This window comes from Talpa europaea (genome assembly GCF_964194135.1).
Source record: "Talpa europaea genome assembly, chromosome: 3".
In the NCBI taxonomy this organism is placed as follows: Eukaryota; Metazoa; Chordata; class Mammalia; order Eulipotyphla; family Talpidae; genus Talpa; species Talpa europaea.
Window position 1 is genome coordinate 24801239 of NC_140069.1, and position 15949 is coordinate 24817187.

Sequence of the window (15949 nt, forward strand, 5' to 3'; positions counted from 1 at the left end):
CTATATGACTTACTTACTGTGGTTCCAGAAGGCAGGGACTCAGGGGTTCTTAACCCTCTGGAGGTGCCTCCTAGGAGGCAATGCAATCCAGCCACCAGAGAGTGGGCTGTGGGTCATAGCTGTGTAGCCAGAATGCCTGGTGCAAGTACTCTTTACCCTGGTATGAACAGGCTGCTGCTTTCAGCTTTCTTGGCCTGATTCCTCATCTGTAATAAGATGATGTGGAGGCTTTTGCTAGGTTCAGATGGCATCGAGAATGTGAAAATGCTGAGTAAACTAAAAACACTAGAGAAGGGATTTTTAATTTGTGTCTCAGAAAAACCTGGAATTCCTCGGAGAAACTCTGCAGGCTGGGGAAAAGTTATTGGACTAGATTCCAGGCCGCCTACCTGCAGTTCCATGAGAGAAGGTTAGCTTTTATTAGGGTTTTGTATATAATTTAATTCAAAGAAAAAGGATTCAGTAATTTTGGAAAATTGCTGTACATTACAAAATATGTCTTTTCCCGATTCTCCACACCTGGTTAAGACAGATCCCTCCCTCATTTTTATTGTTTTTTTTTTTTTTCCAATCATGGCAATCCTTCCTCATTCTAGCCATGGTCTCTCAACAGCCACCCTGTCACCTTCCTTCAGGTGATCCTCAGAGAAAGCAGAGGACAACAGCCCCCACTGTGTGGGAAGGGCTATATATAGGGTGTTCCAGAATGTTCATCCAGTTGCCTTCCAGCTTAATCTCATTTAGGCCTCATTTCCCACTGCTCAGTCTCTCTTCATGGTGGATGTTCAAGCCCTTACACTAGCCCACCTCCAGCTCGGAGTGAGCAAGTAAGATTGAGAGGCAGGTGGGGTTTAGCAAAGCTGTCTTGAAACCAAAATTGCCACAGGGTCAACTTTGAATTCAAGAACCAAGTACAGAAGACCCATAGGAGGATGAGGAGAGAAAGAGAAAGAAACTTCAGAGGTTTGGAGTATGAGACGCAAGGCAGGATGGCCTCCTCCTGACAGGGATTCATGCGCTGGCTGTCCCCTCCTATAACTACTTTCCCTGACAGGGACTCTACCCTGTGATTGTGCAAGCAATAAGGAACAAACATCTCCTCCTCTGCCAGATACCCAGCCAGCCTCCCCTCCCTGAGCAAGGCCCAGCAGACATTTATAGTTTGATTTTGGTATCCCTTACCTTCCCTTTATATTCCCTCCCTGACAGATAATCTTACCCTTTCCCACCCCCTAGATTCATCCACCCTAAGGTGTGAAGTGGCTTAACTAATGGTCTTGCCTGTAGTGTAAAAGAGGCAGCTCAATGGAATACTATTCAGCTATGAAAAAGCAAAAGATGAAATTCTGCCATTTGCAACAACATGGATGGACATAAAGGGAATTATGCTTAGTGAAATAAACCAAACACGGACAAATGCCACATGATTTCACTCACATGTGGTATATAGAGAAAACAGGTAAACTAAAAAAAAAGACCAACAAAAATAAGTGTTTGGACTATAAGACTAATTGGTGATTAACAGAAGGGAAGGGAAGAGGGATGAGTATGTAAGAGAAAAGGAGATGATGGTATGACCAAGGATAGAATTGGTCTTTTAATTAATCTAATATAGTGTATACACATGTTGATTTTCAATGATGCATACCTGAAACTTATATAATGTTATAATGCATCGCTCCTCAGCCTTTTGGCTAAGATCAAGTGTAGTATAATGTTATAATGCAATGTTAACTCAAAAAAGTATTTTTTTTTAAAAGAGGCAGCTCAGCTAACCCAACATTTAACATAAAAGATGCAATATGAAATGTTAGGCCAATGAGGATGGTGATGGGTTACTGAAAATCACAGCCCAGAGAAGTTTGCCTTCTCTCCCAGGCCTTGATGAAGCCTACATCCCACATCAGTTTCATCACTGACAATATTTTGTAACTTCATGTTTCACACACCCAGAGCTCCTTCCTAAAAAATGCCTTAAACATTTTGATAGGGAGAATTGACTGCAAGGCCCTCTTCTTCAGCTTCCCATCTGCCCCCTATTTTCTGTCTCTGAATTGTACCAGTTGATGGTTAGGAGGCTGCAGTTTCTGAAAGCAAGCAATGAAGTGGCAGCTACAAAAGGGATGGCTTGATTGCCACTTTGATGAGAGAGCCATTCTTCTACTACACAGACCTGCAGAAAGCATTTGAAGCCTTTTTGACCTTCCATTCAGCCCCTAGGACAACAACATAATTAACTTGCTTAGCTACCTGGCTTCCCCTGAAAAAGATTTAGAACTCTGGTCTATGGGCTTATTTATGGCCTGTATTCCTTAGAATACAGTTGTGTTGTTTTTTTTTTTTTTTTTTTTCATGAGCATTGCAAACACCTTTATGTTTATTTTAAGCTGTCTATCCTCTGCATTTGTAATTCTTTAAGTATTAGTTATGGCTTATCTGGGACTTAAGAACGAGAAAGAGGCTACTACTCCAAAGTGCAGTAAATAATGTAATATGTAAGCTCCAACTGGGGAAAGAAATTGTAAAGTTAAAGAATTCAATTTAGTTTCCAACCCCCTCTGGGCTATGTAACCTTACAAACCCTTTCAGGCAAGTTTCAGAATTCCAGTAGGGATGAAATATTTTTAAAACATTGCTTGAGTTAAATGGGGATGGTCTCCAGGATTCCACAGGTATCTTTTTTTGATCCAAGAAACAAATCATTTCCAAATGAATGGTCTAAGTCTATCAGGGAATCTCAAAAGCCACTTCCCTCAACCTACCTCTCAGGTTCTTAATACTGCCCCATTGACCCACTGCCCATTCTCATTGGAGCTTAAGATTTTAAGCTCATTTAATATTTTCTGTACAGTCTTTCTCTCCAATGCCTCACATGACCTACATGCTGCTCTCACAACCCACTTTGGGATGATTGTCTGGGAAGCTCCCAACATAGCAAATTGAGGACAAACATAAAATTCTTTCAGACATCTACAAGGAGAGGGAAGGACCGTCCTGTCCCTCAGGATATGGCGTCATTTGGCATATGCACTTCAAGCTTAGCTAAGTCATGTCGCCTTTAAAAGATGCCTAATGAAGTGGCCAAAAGTGGAACAGAATAGTTCTGCTCTCCTATTCATTGGATATGGTTGTGAATCCCTCTCTATAGGAAAAGAGCTGAAAATGTTTTCAAAGTGATAGTAACTGCTTGCCCTGAGCACAAACACACAGGCTACAATAAATAAGCCATGTTACTGTGACAACTCCAGCACTGTTGATGGCACATAAAGTATGTCCACTTATGTTAGCTTATCATAAATCTAGAGTGCAGACAGATGACCGCTGTTTTACAAAGTGGTTGCACAAATTCAAACAACTGTTGAAAAGCAAAGTGAGGTTTAAAACCAATGGATTCTCATTCTGATTCTTGGGTTTGTACTACTTTTATTACTCTCCATTGCTTCACAGCCTGAATTTGCAGTAATCTCTGTTAAAAACCCTAGATGAAGGCATAGAACTATCTGTCAGACTACTGAGGATAAAGTTAACCAAGGGGGGTTGTGAAAATCCTTAAGGACTGAAGCCAGTTATATTTCTAGATTTTCAGAAGGACACTTTGCCTAAAGGAGTGAGTGGTTCACTGTTTGTTGGGTGTTGGGATTCAATATAGATTAGATGCTGACAGAGAGTTGCAAACTTGAAGACCAACGAAGGTAAGATCAATGACTCACACGTTCATTTTAAGGCATATATTTTAGGATTCTGTAGGATTGCATGGTTAAGGATATTTTCATTGGGTGGATTTAGGAGATAGTTCAAGTCACAGTGGACTTGCCAGATTCAAAGGAGATAAGGATCCTATCATTTGCTTCTGATCCTATCTTTATGATGTGCAAGATAAAGTCAACCTAGAAATTTCCACTACATGTTAACCTAGAAATTTTAAGTGCTTGAGGTTTTTACTTTACTTCAAGCAACTATATTCTTTTTTTTTTTTAAGATTTATTTATTTATACAAGCACTGGGTACAGTCAGAAGTGCGGGAGGGTGAGAGAATTCACCAGAGACAGAGCGGGAACAGAGCAGGAACAGAACAGGCAGACTGAGGAAACACACTGCTGAGGGGAGCAGTGGGTGTGGCAGGAGAGGTCTGCGCGCCATGTGGGACCTCGCCAGTGGCCAGTGATCAAACTAGTGCTGCAGAGGCTGTGGGCAGCTTTGCAGCCCAGCGCTCAACCGCTGTGCCACCAGGGGAGGCCCCAGCAACTATATTCTTAACAGAGAATGTTAAGGCAATTACTTTCCCATTAAAAAAATGTAAAGTATAGAAAGTACACATATTATAATCACATGACTCAAGGTCCAGAACATTATCAGCACCCCAGACTCCCATCATCTTTTCTTAAGTGCTTCTCTCCCAAAGATTACCTCTCTCCTAACTTCTAAATTTGTCCTTTTCTCTAAAATAGACAAACTAACTTCCTGTTAAAATACCTGCTTTTGAAGCATTTTCACACACACACTTGTCCATTAGGAAAACCTGCAATAATTACCAATATACAGTAGACGGTGACAATAGCAACACAGTCTGTGTAGTCCAAGCACATAAGACCTATTTTCCAAGGCTTTTTGTTCTCCATAGAGACCACAGGGGAGACTCAGACATGCCATGTTTGGAGACAGTCAGGCCTGACATCTGAATCTTCAACTTTTTTTTCCAGAAAGAATTCTTTTGTAAGGTGACAAGCCAGAGTAAATATTTTCAGACCATTTCAAGAAATGCTTTTGAAATCTCTCCTATAGGAGGTTGGGTCAAACTCACCATTTCTATCAGTCTTCATTCTTCCTGTTACAATCTTGATCTATTGTGCAACACAAGGATTATTCCCCTGTCAAATCCAGAGCTACATACGTGTTGTTAGAAAAGTATTTAGTATTCAAGGCGCTGGTAGAAGCCCTTTCTAAATTAAATGAAATTTCAGTGTGGTTATATAATACCGAATCAGATTGTCCGATTTAAACAGAGATTTGGTTAAACTCAATTTTATATGTAATTTTCTATTTGTAGAAACTAATAGAAGGAAATTGTAATAGACATGAAAGAGAACAGGACTCTTATAGAGTTTGTCATATTCTGTTATGCATTAAAACGATAACACTGATTTCATGGTCCACTATTTCATTAAATTTCATGCTATCATTAATGCTTTTATAATTAAAATAGCCTTAAATTTAATTCAGAATTTATGACATATTTACAACTCTTCCCTAATACTTGGCAGATTTTAGAGTGTTTTCTGCTTAAAGGGATGTGATTAACCTTTGTGCCAGAACATGTATTTGGTTTTGGCAGCCCTAAGAACCAAGAAAGAGCTTATGTGATGGGAGTCTTGTATCAAATATTTCCTAGTGGGTAGGATTACAGATCAACTAAGGTTCAGTGCACTCCAAGGGATTTTCTTTTCATTTATTACGCTGTTAAGTGGGAAATAATCTTTTCATCAATTGCAGTACTGATTCTAATCTTTTGAAGCTGATGCTTTATTTGCATGTATGTGTATATATATATGTAAATATACTGTGCATGTAAACATGTTTCCCTTCTCTATTCATTTGTGATACTCCCTTTATTATAGATGTATATACTGTATGTATACACTGTGTCTATATATACAAATTTGTCTTTATATATTTATATAATATATACATATACGTGTTGTCTATAACTGCACATATAAACACACAAACATTTAGAATAAAGCAAATATCTCAGTTGATAGAGAAAAGAATTGTAAATATTTATCTATATTTTTGTAAAGTGTTTTACACACATACAAACAATATACGATGGAGCATAAACTTCAAAAGTTGGAAGCTAATGCTACACTCAGCACACTTGTGTGTATGTGTTCTCTAGTTATCTGTAATATTCCCTTTGTATGGGTAGATGGATGCATCAAAGACGATGGATTCTGATTCATTTCTTGGAATTCTTGTGCCAATTCCAAATAATCTTGTGATACAGTTATATATCAGTTAAAACTAATAATACCCAACATTTATTGAGTGACAACTATGCTCCACGCATGTTGCTAAGTGCTTTAATCTGTACAACAACCTCACAAAGAAGTTGCTATTACAAGCTCCAACACACATATGAGACTTAGGGAAGTCAAGTGCCTTGGCCAAGTCCTGCAGCTCTAAACGACACAGCCCAGGTTCAAATGCAGATCACCCTAACAACAAAGGCACATTTTTATCCATTCCTTTCTACTGCCAGCTCCAGGCTCTTAACCTCTGAGCCACTTATCTCTCTTTCCTAGATTTTTGTTGAGTGTTGGAATATTCTCCCATAATCACTTTATTTTTCTAAAGATTTATTTATTTATGCATACAAGAACTGGGGTACAGGCCAGAGGTGGGGGAGGTGAGAGGATTCATCAGAGACAGAGGAACAGAACAGGCAGACTGACTGAAATACACTGCTGAGTGGAACAGTGGGCAAGACAGGAGAGGTCTGCTGTGCCATGTGGGTAGTTCCCTGGCCGGGGATCGAACTCATGCTGTAGTGGCTGCGGATAGCTTCACAGTGCTGACGCTTAAGCCCTTGCACCACCAGGGAGGCCCCTCCCATACTCACTTTAGATAAATGAAGTAATAATGTTTCTAAGCATCCTATCTTGATTTTGATTAAACTTGCATTTAAAATACTTGAGGAGTAAGTTGATGTATCTTTTCATAAATATTTAATCCTCCCATGAAGAAACATGCGTTGTTTCTTTGTTGCTCATCCCCTTTCTTAATCTCTATTGCATTTTTCTTGAAATAGGTCAAAAGTACCTTACCCATAAATATGTACATATATATTTTTATTGGTGCTCAAGTAAGATCTATTTATTAAGATATTAATTATCCAGTGTAGTTTTTGTCAAGAACCCTGCAGGGCTGAAATTTTACACTAATTATAAAATAATATGCCAACCTTTTTCAGTTTCATGAATGCTGGCAGAAGGCAGATGCCTCGGTCGGAAAGAACATTATTATTCACAGTAATAGCAGTAACCAGGGTACCAAAATGTGGATTCCCTTCTTGCTGGTGGGATGAAACAAAGGGTCTGCAGGCAGGATGAGAAGCTTTTACCTGAAAAGAACCCTGGGATGTTTCCTATTTGAATAGTGAGCAGAAGAAAGCCTGTCCTTTGCCTTGATGGAGATGTTACCTCATCCCTTGAAGTAGCCCTCTGTAAACATAGGCCTGATAGGTGACCAGAATAAAGAATGGTCAGGTCAGGGCCTTGCTTTCTTGGCATATCCAGCAAAAGAGTACATGGGCACTTAGGGGTAACAACAGATTGTCTCTCACAGAAAGTATGTATGAGTGCTGTTGGCTTTTATGTACTCATCTTATAGGCAGTAACTTTATTAAACTGATAATTTGAATGGCTTTTCAATGCATTATTTTGGATTAGGTATAATCATTTCCTTCTACACATATTTTTTAACTTATATGTCAGTGTGGTCAAATAACATTATCAAGGTTTCGTAGATAGTAAATTCTATATCTGGTATGTAAGCCCTGGTGTTTGTTTCAAATACTTAATCCTTTCAAGTCAATTATATGTCTATTTTATTTGAAAATACCTTTGTTAAATATTTACATTACCATACAATATTGCCATCACCTGTTCATACCAGTGTCTATAAAATTATATAGTAATCTTTTTCAACAGAGATTGAGTTGAGTCATCTTTGCTGCCCTGGTATCTCATACAATGCTGTGAGTGGGCCAGGAATGATATGGATGGATGGATGGGGAAACTGATGTATACATGAATGCATCTTTGCACTACATTTTTGGTGTATATAAGAATACTTTTTTTTTTTTTTTGGCCAATATGTCCCAAGGAAATTTTCAGTCTTTTTTTTTTTTTGGTTCTGGATTGACAGAAAGCACCACCATGGATTTCCAAAGTGTCCTGGCAAAGATAAATTGAGTTGTATGATTTTAATGAAGATTATAATATTAGGAAGGGCTGATAAATATGAGTCCTCACATTTATTTAATAGAAAAAAGCAAATATCAAGCAAAGTCAGCATATTTTATGCATCATCATTCTTAATATTTGTTTCTTGAATATTCCTGACATTTATATATAATTAAGACCAAAACAGCCTGCCCCTCAAAGAGTTTTGAATTTGCCTTACCCTAGAACTGTTGTGTCTGCCAAAGTGAGTCCTCAAAAATGCACATTTGATCACATCACCCTTCTATTTAAGGAAGAGCCATCACTCATGTACACACACACATACACACACACACACACATATCTTACAGATGTTTCCCTTTGCCTTTAAGATACAGTCGAGGGAAGAGCACAGGGGACTGTGGTGATGGTGCATGGTGCCTTGGGAAGGAAATTCTATGGGGACTCAATCTGAGGGGGTAGGGGGAAGCAAATATTGTCTAAAAATGTAAAAAATGATAAATGTTAAAATAAAAAAAAGATACAGTCAAATCACTTGGCAAGATAGCGAACTTTTATGATCTACCTACTTCTCCAGCTTTGCCACACAGCATGACATGCCTCCAAATGTAAAATTCAATGACATCAAAATGGTTGAAGCATCCAAGAAAATACAAATCTCCAGGTCTTTGTGTACCCAGATTCTTCTATTGTAACATCTTTTCTTGCATTTCTTTTTTTTTTTTAAAGCTTTTTTTTAAAGATTTATTTATTTATGCATACAAGAGCTGGGGTATAAGCGACAGGTGCGGGGGTTGAGAGGATTCACCTGAGACAGAGTGGGGAACAGAACAGGCAGATCGACCAAAGTACACTGCTAAGGGAGCAGTGGGCGAGCCAGGAGAGGTCTGCTGCGCCATGTGGGTTGCTCCCTGGCTGGCCGAGGATTGGACTCATGCTGTGGAGCCTGCTGACAGCCTCATAAGTTGCATCCTAACCCCTTGCACCACCAGGGAGGCCTTTCCTTGCAGGCCAACGTTTTGTCATTTTTCAGGAATCATTTCAAATTCATATTTCATAGAAAGCGTTTCCTGAAAACTCTTCACAGTCCACTAACCATACTCTTTGTTATGTCTCCATTGAATGCTAATCACACCTCATTCAGCGCACCCATAACATTGTGTTGCAATTACTAGCTTGCAATTTTGAGCATTCCTATGTGTCTCGCACATTGTTTTAGCTCTAGAGTGTAGCAGAGGACCTGTCATATAGTAGATATGTGTGACTATTACCTTCTCTTCTTTCCCCTACCTTTCCCTTTATGGTCCACATCTTATTACTACTAGGGCAATAATGAGTTTAACTCTGAGACTTACCTCCTGTGAAAACATGTGAAGAATTGGCATCTTAAAGTTGCTCAAACTGTTTTGTTCATGCTCTTTGATAACCAAGAAGTTAAAGGGAAATGACTTATGCATTTCATGTGAGAAGTCAGACCCCTGAGGTGAGGGGGGCAGATGTCCACATATATTAGGAGGTAGAGCATCAGTGATTGCTCAAAAGCAGAACCAGTATTGGTGGATATTTGGTGCAGTGCCAGATACATGCTGGAGAACTGGGGCCTAATGGCTCAGCTGAGTCCCTCTCTGGAAATTTCCATCATTCCTAAGGGTTCTCTCTGTTCCTGAGCTCTCTCTGGGATTGACTGAAGACTTCTGCATTGTCCAAAAAACATTTTCTTCACTCCCTCACAAGGTTGCCCCAACAAGAACTCTCAAATCTCTCCATCTCAGAATCTATTTCCTGAACTGTCCCACCATGAAACAGATGTCTTCCAATGTGACAGAATTTTATATCTGTGGTCCCATGAAAATTGCCCTATTTAAAATATTTCTCCTTTCTCCCATTGTATTTTATGTTTTCAAAGCTACAGGATTTTTTCAGTTCTGCTATCTAAATACCTTTGGAAGCAATATCTTAATCTACTATTAGCAAAAACAGCTGAGTGAATGGACAATGGACCCCTTGATTTCAAACATTTTGTTTATTTTTAGCACTAACTCTCAGTCTATCCTCAATACAATCTGACTGGAATATTATTTTAAAATTAGCTTATATATTCATTATTAAAATGCAGAAAAAAATAGTATTTTGTTAGGTTATGCACAGCTATCTCAAGTACATGTATAATGTTTAATCCTGGCTTCTTCAGATATTGAAAATAGCATACAAATTCCCATTTTTATCTTCATGTGTCCCAAGAATCAAATCTACTCCAATCTCTTCCATTTATATTAGAAATAAGGAAACTAAAGGAAGAAAGGAACAGAAGCTTGTTGATGTTGCATCAACTGACTCCTATCCCTGATTATCATAACTACAGGCAAGTTGTAATAAGCCACTGACTTAAAGGAGTGTATCCTTGTTCTCTTTAATTCATTAATTACATTATTTCTTTTATAAACTGGCTCTTTATTCAAACCAGCAAGAAAGTATGGCACAAGGATATAAGGTAAAATCATTATAAGTAAAATACCAGTAAGGACACACATAAAAAATTATGTTTTCATTCATGTATTAAAGAAATGAATTTTATTTACACTTTTAGTGGGTCCCAGATACGTCCGTTACTTTGAGATATAATTCTGTTATTGATGCCAAGAAAAATGTCTTCCAGTATTTCAGTTTTAACAAATGTAATTAAATTGCTTAGTTATTCTATAGAGTAAGAAGCAACTAATGTATCTTTTTGCAAGTAAAAAACATCTATATAATTACCCTGGTGCCTAAGCCAAAATAAATCTAACAACAAATTTTCTTGATTTCTATTAGTCATAAAAATAAAGGAAAAATATATCACAAGTATTTTCTTATAGACAATTTCAATTAGAAAACAATAGTTTAATGAAAACAGTGCAGAGGTTCATGTGAGTGAACTGATATGGAGGCAAGAAGTATTCAAAACTTATCAGATGACAATATTATCAAATATAACTAAAGAATACTTGCCTCAGTGCAAACCAGCAAGATAATCAAGGACAGAGAATCAGTGTCAACTTAATGATCAATATCTTGAAGTGTCAGCAGCAGGAAAACAAGGACATTCATAATGATCTTATGAAACTGTATTAACAAAGAGTTTTTGATGAAGGCGCATCTCCATTGACATCACTACCTTACTGCAGACAGTGGGGAAGACAAGCTTTTCTTGGAGCCCTAAACTACCCTTTCAAAAAAATCACCCCCATCCTCTCTCTTACTGCAATCTTCATTTTCCCATACAGTTTTGCTATCCTGCCCGTCATTTCACCTTAAAAAGACAAATATTCCCTGTCTGCGAGTCTGGAAGAAACTCCCAAATCATTTAATACCTAAGTACAGATATAGGTTCACCTCTTTACACGTTTGACTCCTCCTTGGTTCTGGGGTGAGACCCCTAAATCTATATGCTTGACAAGTATCCCAAAGGCTTGGGATGATCAGCTAGATTTGGAAACCTGCAATCTGAGGATTTCATTTCTTATCAAGCATTTAAAACTTTGTGTGTAGTCTTCTCAAAGGTATTTACCTTTTCAAAGAGCTTTCAGAGAAAGGCAATACTTATCTCTGAGAACTAAATCAGCAAAAAAGTGAAGATGATATTCAGGGTCAATTAGACAATCCATGAACTTATCAATTCAAACCCCACAGAAATCACCTCCATCTGCTCTTTGAAGTCTGCTGAGACGATATCTAAGATAAAGGCACAAAATAAAAGAACAGTTGCTTTTCTTCCCTACCCCCTTCCTAGCTATCCTCATCTTTTTCTTCCTCCTCCTTTTCTCTCATTTCAGAGATTTATATATTAGGTTCTTTCTTTTTTTGAAAAAGAAAAAGAATAATCCTAAGATGCTGTAATTCATAAAGGAATTCAAAGGACACAATTCAACTAAAGAACTCATAATTAACCTTCATACATGAGGACAGGCAACCTAAAATGGCCAGTTCTTCGGAAGGACAGGGCAACCCTTCCTAATGACTAACACCAAAGGGCGCTGTACAATGAAGTTGAAGGCGTGCTTCCTGGCTGCCCATACTCTGTGCACACAAATGGCACAAGGTCTTGGTACCTCTTGTTAAAAATAAACTGTGAGCTCTCAGAGGAGAGACAGTCTTTGCACTGAGGACACACTTTGGACCTTCAGCAAAACAGCTCTCTCCCAGTCGCTAGCACTGAGAATAACCTCAGTGGCCACAACTGTCCCAGCCTCCAAGCAGCCCAGAGATTGCTACTTCAGGACCAGAACAGGCCCAAGGGATGCACTAACAAACAATACTGTCAAGTTATCCCTGTAGTTGTCATTTTTACCTCTGCATTTAAAGGACAGTCGAAGCCTGCCTGACGGGGGTTAGGAGTCAAGCACCTGTAATTTTCTTGCCTTTGACATGTGGGATTAATAAAAGTCTCCACAATATTCCAAAGATATTTTTTCTCTATAGCTTGAGCTTATGGGTAGTTTAAGGGAAGATTAATCCAAAGGCTTGCTGTATTATACTTAACCTCGTTAAAATATTGCATTGAGAGATGTGTTTAATACCCAAGAAGCCCACTGATCCTCTTTATTAAGCTCTTTAAAGGAACTCTTTAAACAATGAACAGAGATGAATATTACAGTTTTCATTTAAGTTCAAGATTCACTTTTCTACTAGGGTGCTTGCACAAGGTCAGATGAGCCTTCAGGATATTTATACACAGACACTGTGATCTATACATTATCCTGAACTTTTCCAAAGATAGATAAGCAGGGAGGATCTGTAGGGAGACGAAAGCAAATGACTTGCCCTCCCCCTCCCCTCGACCATACTAAGTGTTCATACTGGATAGAAAACAAATCACCATGATTTTATGAAGCTCTTATTAGGTAGGAAGCACTGTTCTTATTAATATTTACATAAATAAGCAGGTGGATGCTGCTGAGAGCTCTCTTTGACAGATGAGGAAACTGAGGCATGGAACATGCTCAGAAATCATCAAAGTCCAGGTTGTTCAGGATTTCATCAACTCATCAAGTCTCCCTACCCCCACCCTCATCACTTGTAGCCTTGAGAGACGCTGCCTTGTTTGTCTTTGGCATGCTCACCGTCTTTCCTGAACTTCTATATATCACCCCCATGCTTCCTCTATGATCTTCAAGCCAGACAGAATTTTCCTTAGCTTCAGAAAGACTTGCTCTTTCCCTGGCTTTACTGTTCTTTCTGAGTATTTCTGGGCAAATCTGAGCCAGCACACTCTCTCTTTTTTAAAAAAGATTTATTTTTATTTATACAAGAGCTGGGGTACAGGCCAGAGGCATGGGAGGGTGAGAGGATTCACCCAAGACAGAGTGGGGAGCGGAACAGGCAGACGGACTGAAGACACTGCTGAGGGGAGCAGCAGGTGAGGCAGGAGAGGTCTGCCGCGCCATGTGGGTTGCTCCCTGGCCAGCCAGGAATGGAACCCGTGCCGCAGGGTTTGCGGACAGCTTCACAGCGTAGCGCTCAACCCACTGCGCCACCCGGGAGGCCCTTAATGGGGTTTGTCATGAAGCACACAGGAGTTTAGAGGTGAAAAGCAAACTGTAAAGTTCTGACACAGTCAATGTATTTGGTGGAGAACCAGTTTATGTTGACAGTCGAACAAGGCACTAAAACAGACGAAGATGTAAATATAGTATTAGGACCAAAGCCAGTAATATTGAAAGCAAGTAATAGATAAATCTTTGTGATCATCATGTTATATCTGTATAACAGTTTATAGAGCTCTCTGATGATGGTGTTTATTTTGTTATATAAAGTTTCATAATACAGGAGTGTGTGAGTCTGTGAGCCAGGAAAATGATTGCTGTGGACAGATATGTCCAAATAGATAAAATCAGTGAATGAAGGCCAGGTCTCAAGGGGGAACTTGAACCCTTAGAGTATCCCAACTGACTTCTTCAAAGATTAGAGTGAGAAGGCCTCCCTGGTGGTGCAGGGGTTAAAGACAATGCTATCAAGCTATCGCCAGCCACAACATCATGAGTTTAATCCCTCAACCGGCCAGGTTGCTGACCCAGATGGCGCAGCAGACCTCTCCTGCCTCGCCTGCTGCTCCCCTCAGCAGTGTATTTCAGTCGATCTGCCTGCTCTGCTCCCCACTGTCTCTGGTGAGTCCTCTCATCCCCACCCCTGCACCTCTGGCTTATACCCCAGTTCTCGTATGCATAAATAAATAAATCTTAAAAAAAAAAAAAGATTAGAGTGAGAGAATCTCAGTGAAGGAGTCTCAGAAAATATTTCCCTCGCCCCACTTTAAGTCCATAATTTTCAGATATTTTTGTGAGAGTGTGGTTCCTGAGGACCATATATGTATTAATTCTTAATGTTTGTATAATTCAGAAATCACTAGCTTGAAAATTAAGGGATGACAAGTTCACATCTGGTTTTCCAGGATCCTTGTGTGTGGACTTCAGAATGCTGCAGAGGAGAAAAGGTTTCATTGAAGGACCCTAGATAAAGAAAGTAATTTCACAATGTGGAGAATCATATATTTTAGAGAGCATAGGCTTGAGCCTGTTCTTGAAGAAGTCTTCTGAATATCTCTGAGGCGTAGAGAGAATAAGAGCCAGAGTGGCAAATGTATCAATTAGGGTGTTTCGAGCTGCAAATAACAGAACACCCAACTAGGGCCTCCACGGTGGCGCAGCAGTTGAGCTCTGGGTTGCGAAGCTGCCCGCGGCCTCTGCGGCGCCGGTTCGATCCCCGGCTGCTCCCCGGCCACCGGAGGAGGGTCCCACATGGCGCACAGACCTCTCCTGCCGCCCGCTGCTCCCCTCAGCAGTGTACTTCGGTCCTTCTGCCTGCTCTGCTCCCTGCTCTGGCTCTGGTGAATTCTCTCACCCTCCCGCGCTTCTGACTGTACCCAGTGCTTGTATAAAAACAAACAAACAAATAATACAACATGCCTCTATAAAAAAATAAATAAATAAACAGAACACCCAACTAAAAGTTGTGGTTTAAACAATACCATTATTTAAAATCTCACATGATAGGACCTCCCTGGTTGCACAAGGGGTTAAGACACAACCCATGAAGCTCTCCACAGCCACTGCAGTATGAGTTCGATCCCCGGCCAGGGAGCAACACACATGGCACAGCAGACCTCTCCAGACTCGCCCACTGCTCCCCTCAGCAGTGTATTTCAGTCAGTCTGCCTGTTCTGTTCCCCACTCTGTTTCTGGTGAATCCTCTCACCCCGCCCCCACACCTCTGGCCTGTACCCTAGTTCTTGTATGCATAAATAAATAAATCTTTAAAAAAAAAAACTCACATTATAATGAAGAGTGTCTAGTCCATAGTAGACTCTATAGAAGTGATAGCTGCAATTATTGCTGGTAATAATAATAACTATTACTGATAATAACACTATTACCATCATTATAACAAGAAAGTCAAGGCAGGGAGGTTCCAACAGCATTTCAATAGCAGAGGAACACGTTTACTTTTCTTCCAAGCACTGGCATTCACAATGTGACATTGATGCCTCCCCTCATGACCTCAAAAACACTGCAGTGATTCCAGAGATCACATGTATGTAAACCATATTCAGAAAATAAAAAGGGGATGCTTCCTCTTTTTTAGGGAGAGAAACATTTCCCCTAAACTCTTAGTAAATATATCTTCAGGTTTCACAGGCCCATGTAGAGTTAATTTTCTGTTATAAAGCAAGCTGGGAAAAGGGTAGCTGGCATTTTCTGGAGTAGGAAAAGGACTTGTCCAATAAAGAGAGGGAAAGGGTAGCCCCAAGACAGGAAGAGATGCCATGGCTTAAGGAGCTTTCATACTTAGGAGTCAGTCTTTTCCCTTCTGTTGATGTTAGAAAAAGGCATTAGACCTCTGAATACCAGGAATCACTCATTCCCCTAGAAAAGGATCATGTTACATGAGAAGCAGGCCTCCTTGGGAAATGACCACTTCTGTCTGGGGGCCCCCCAGAAACAGAGCAGACT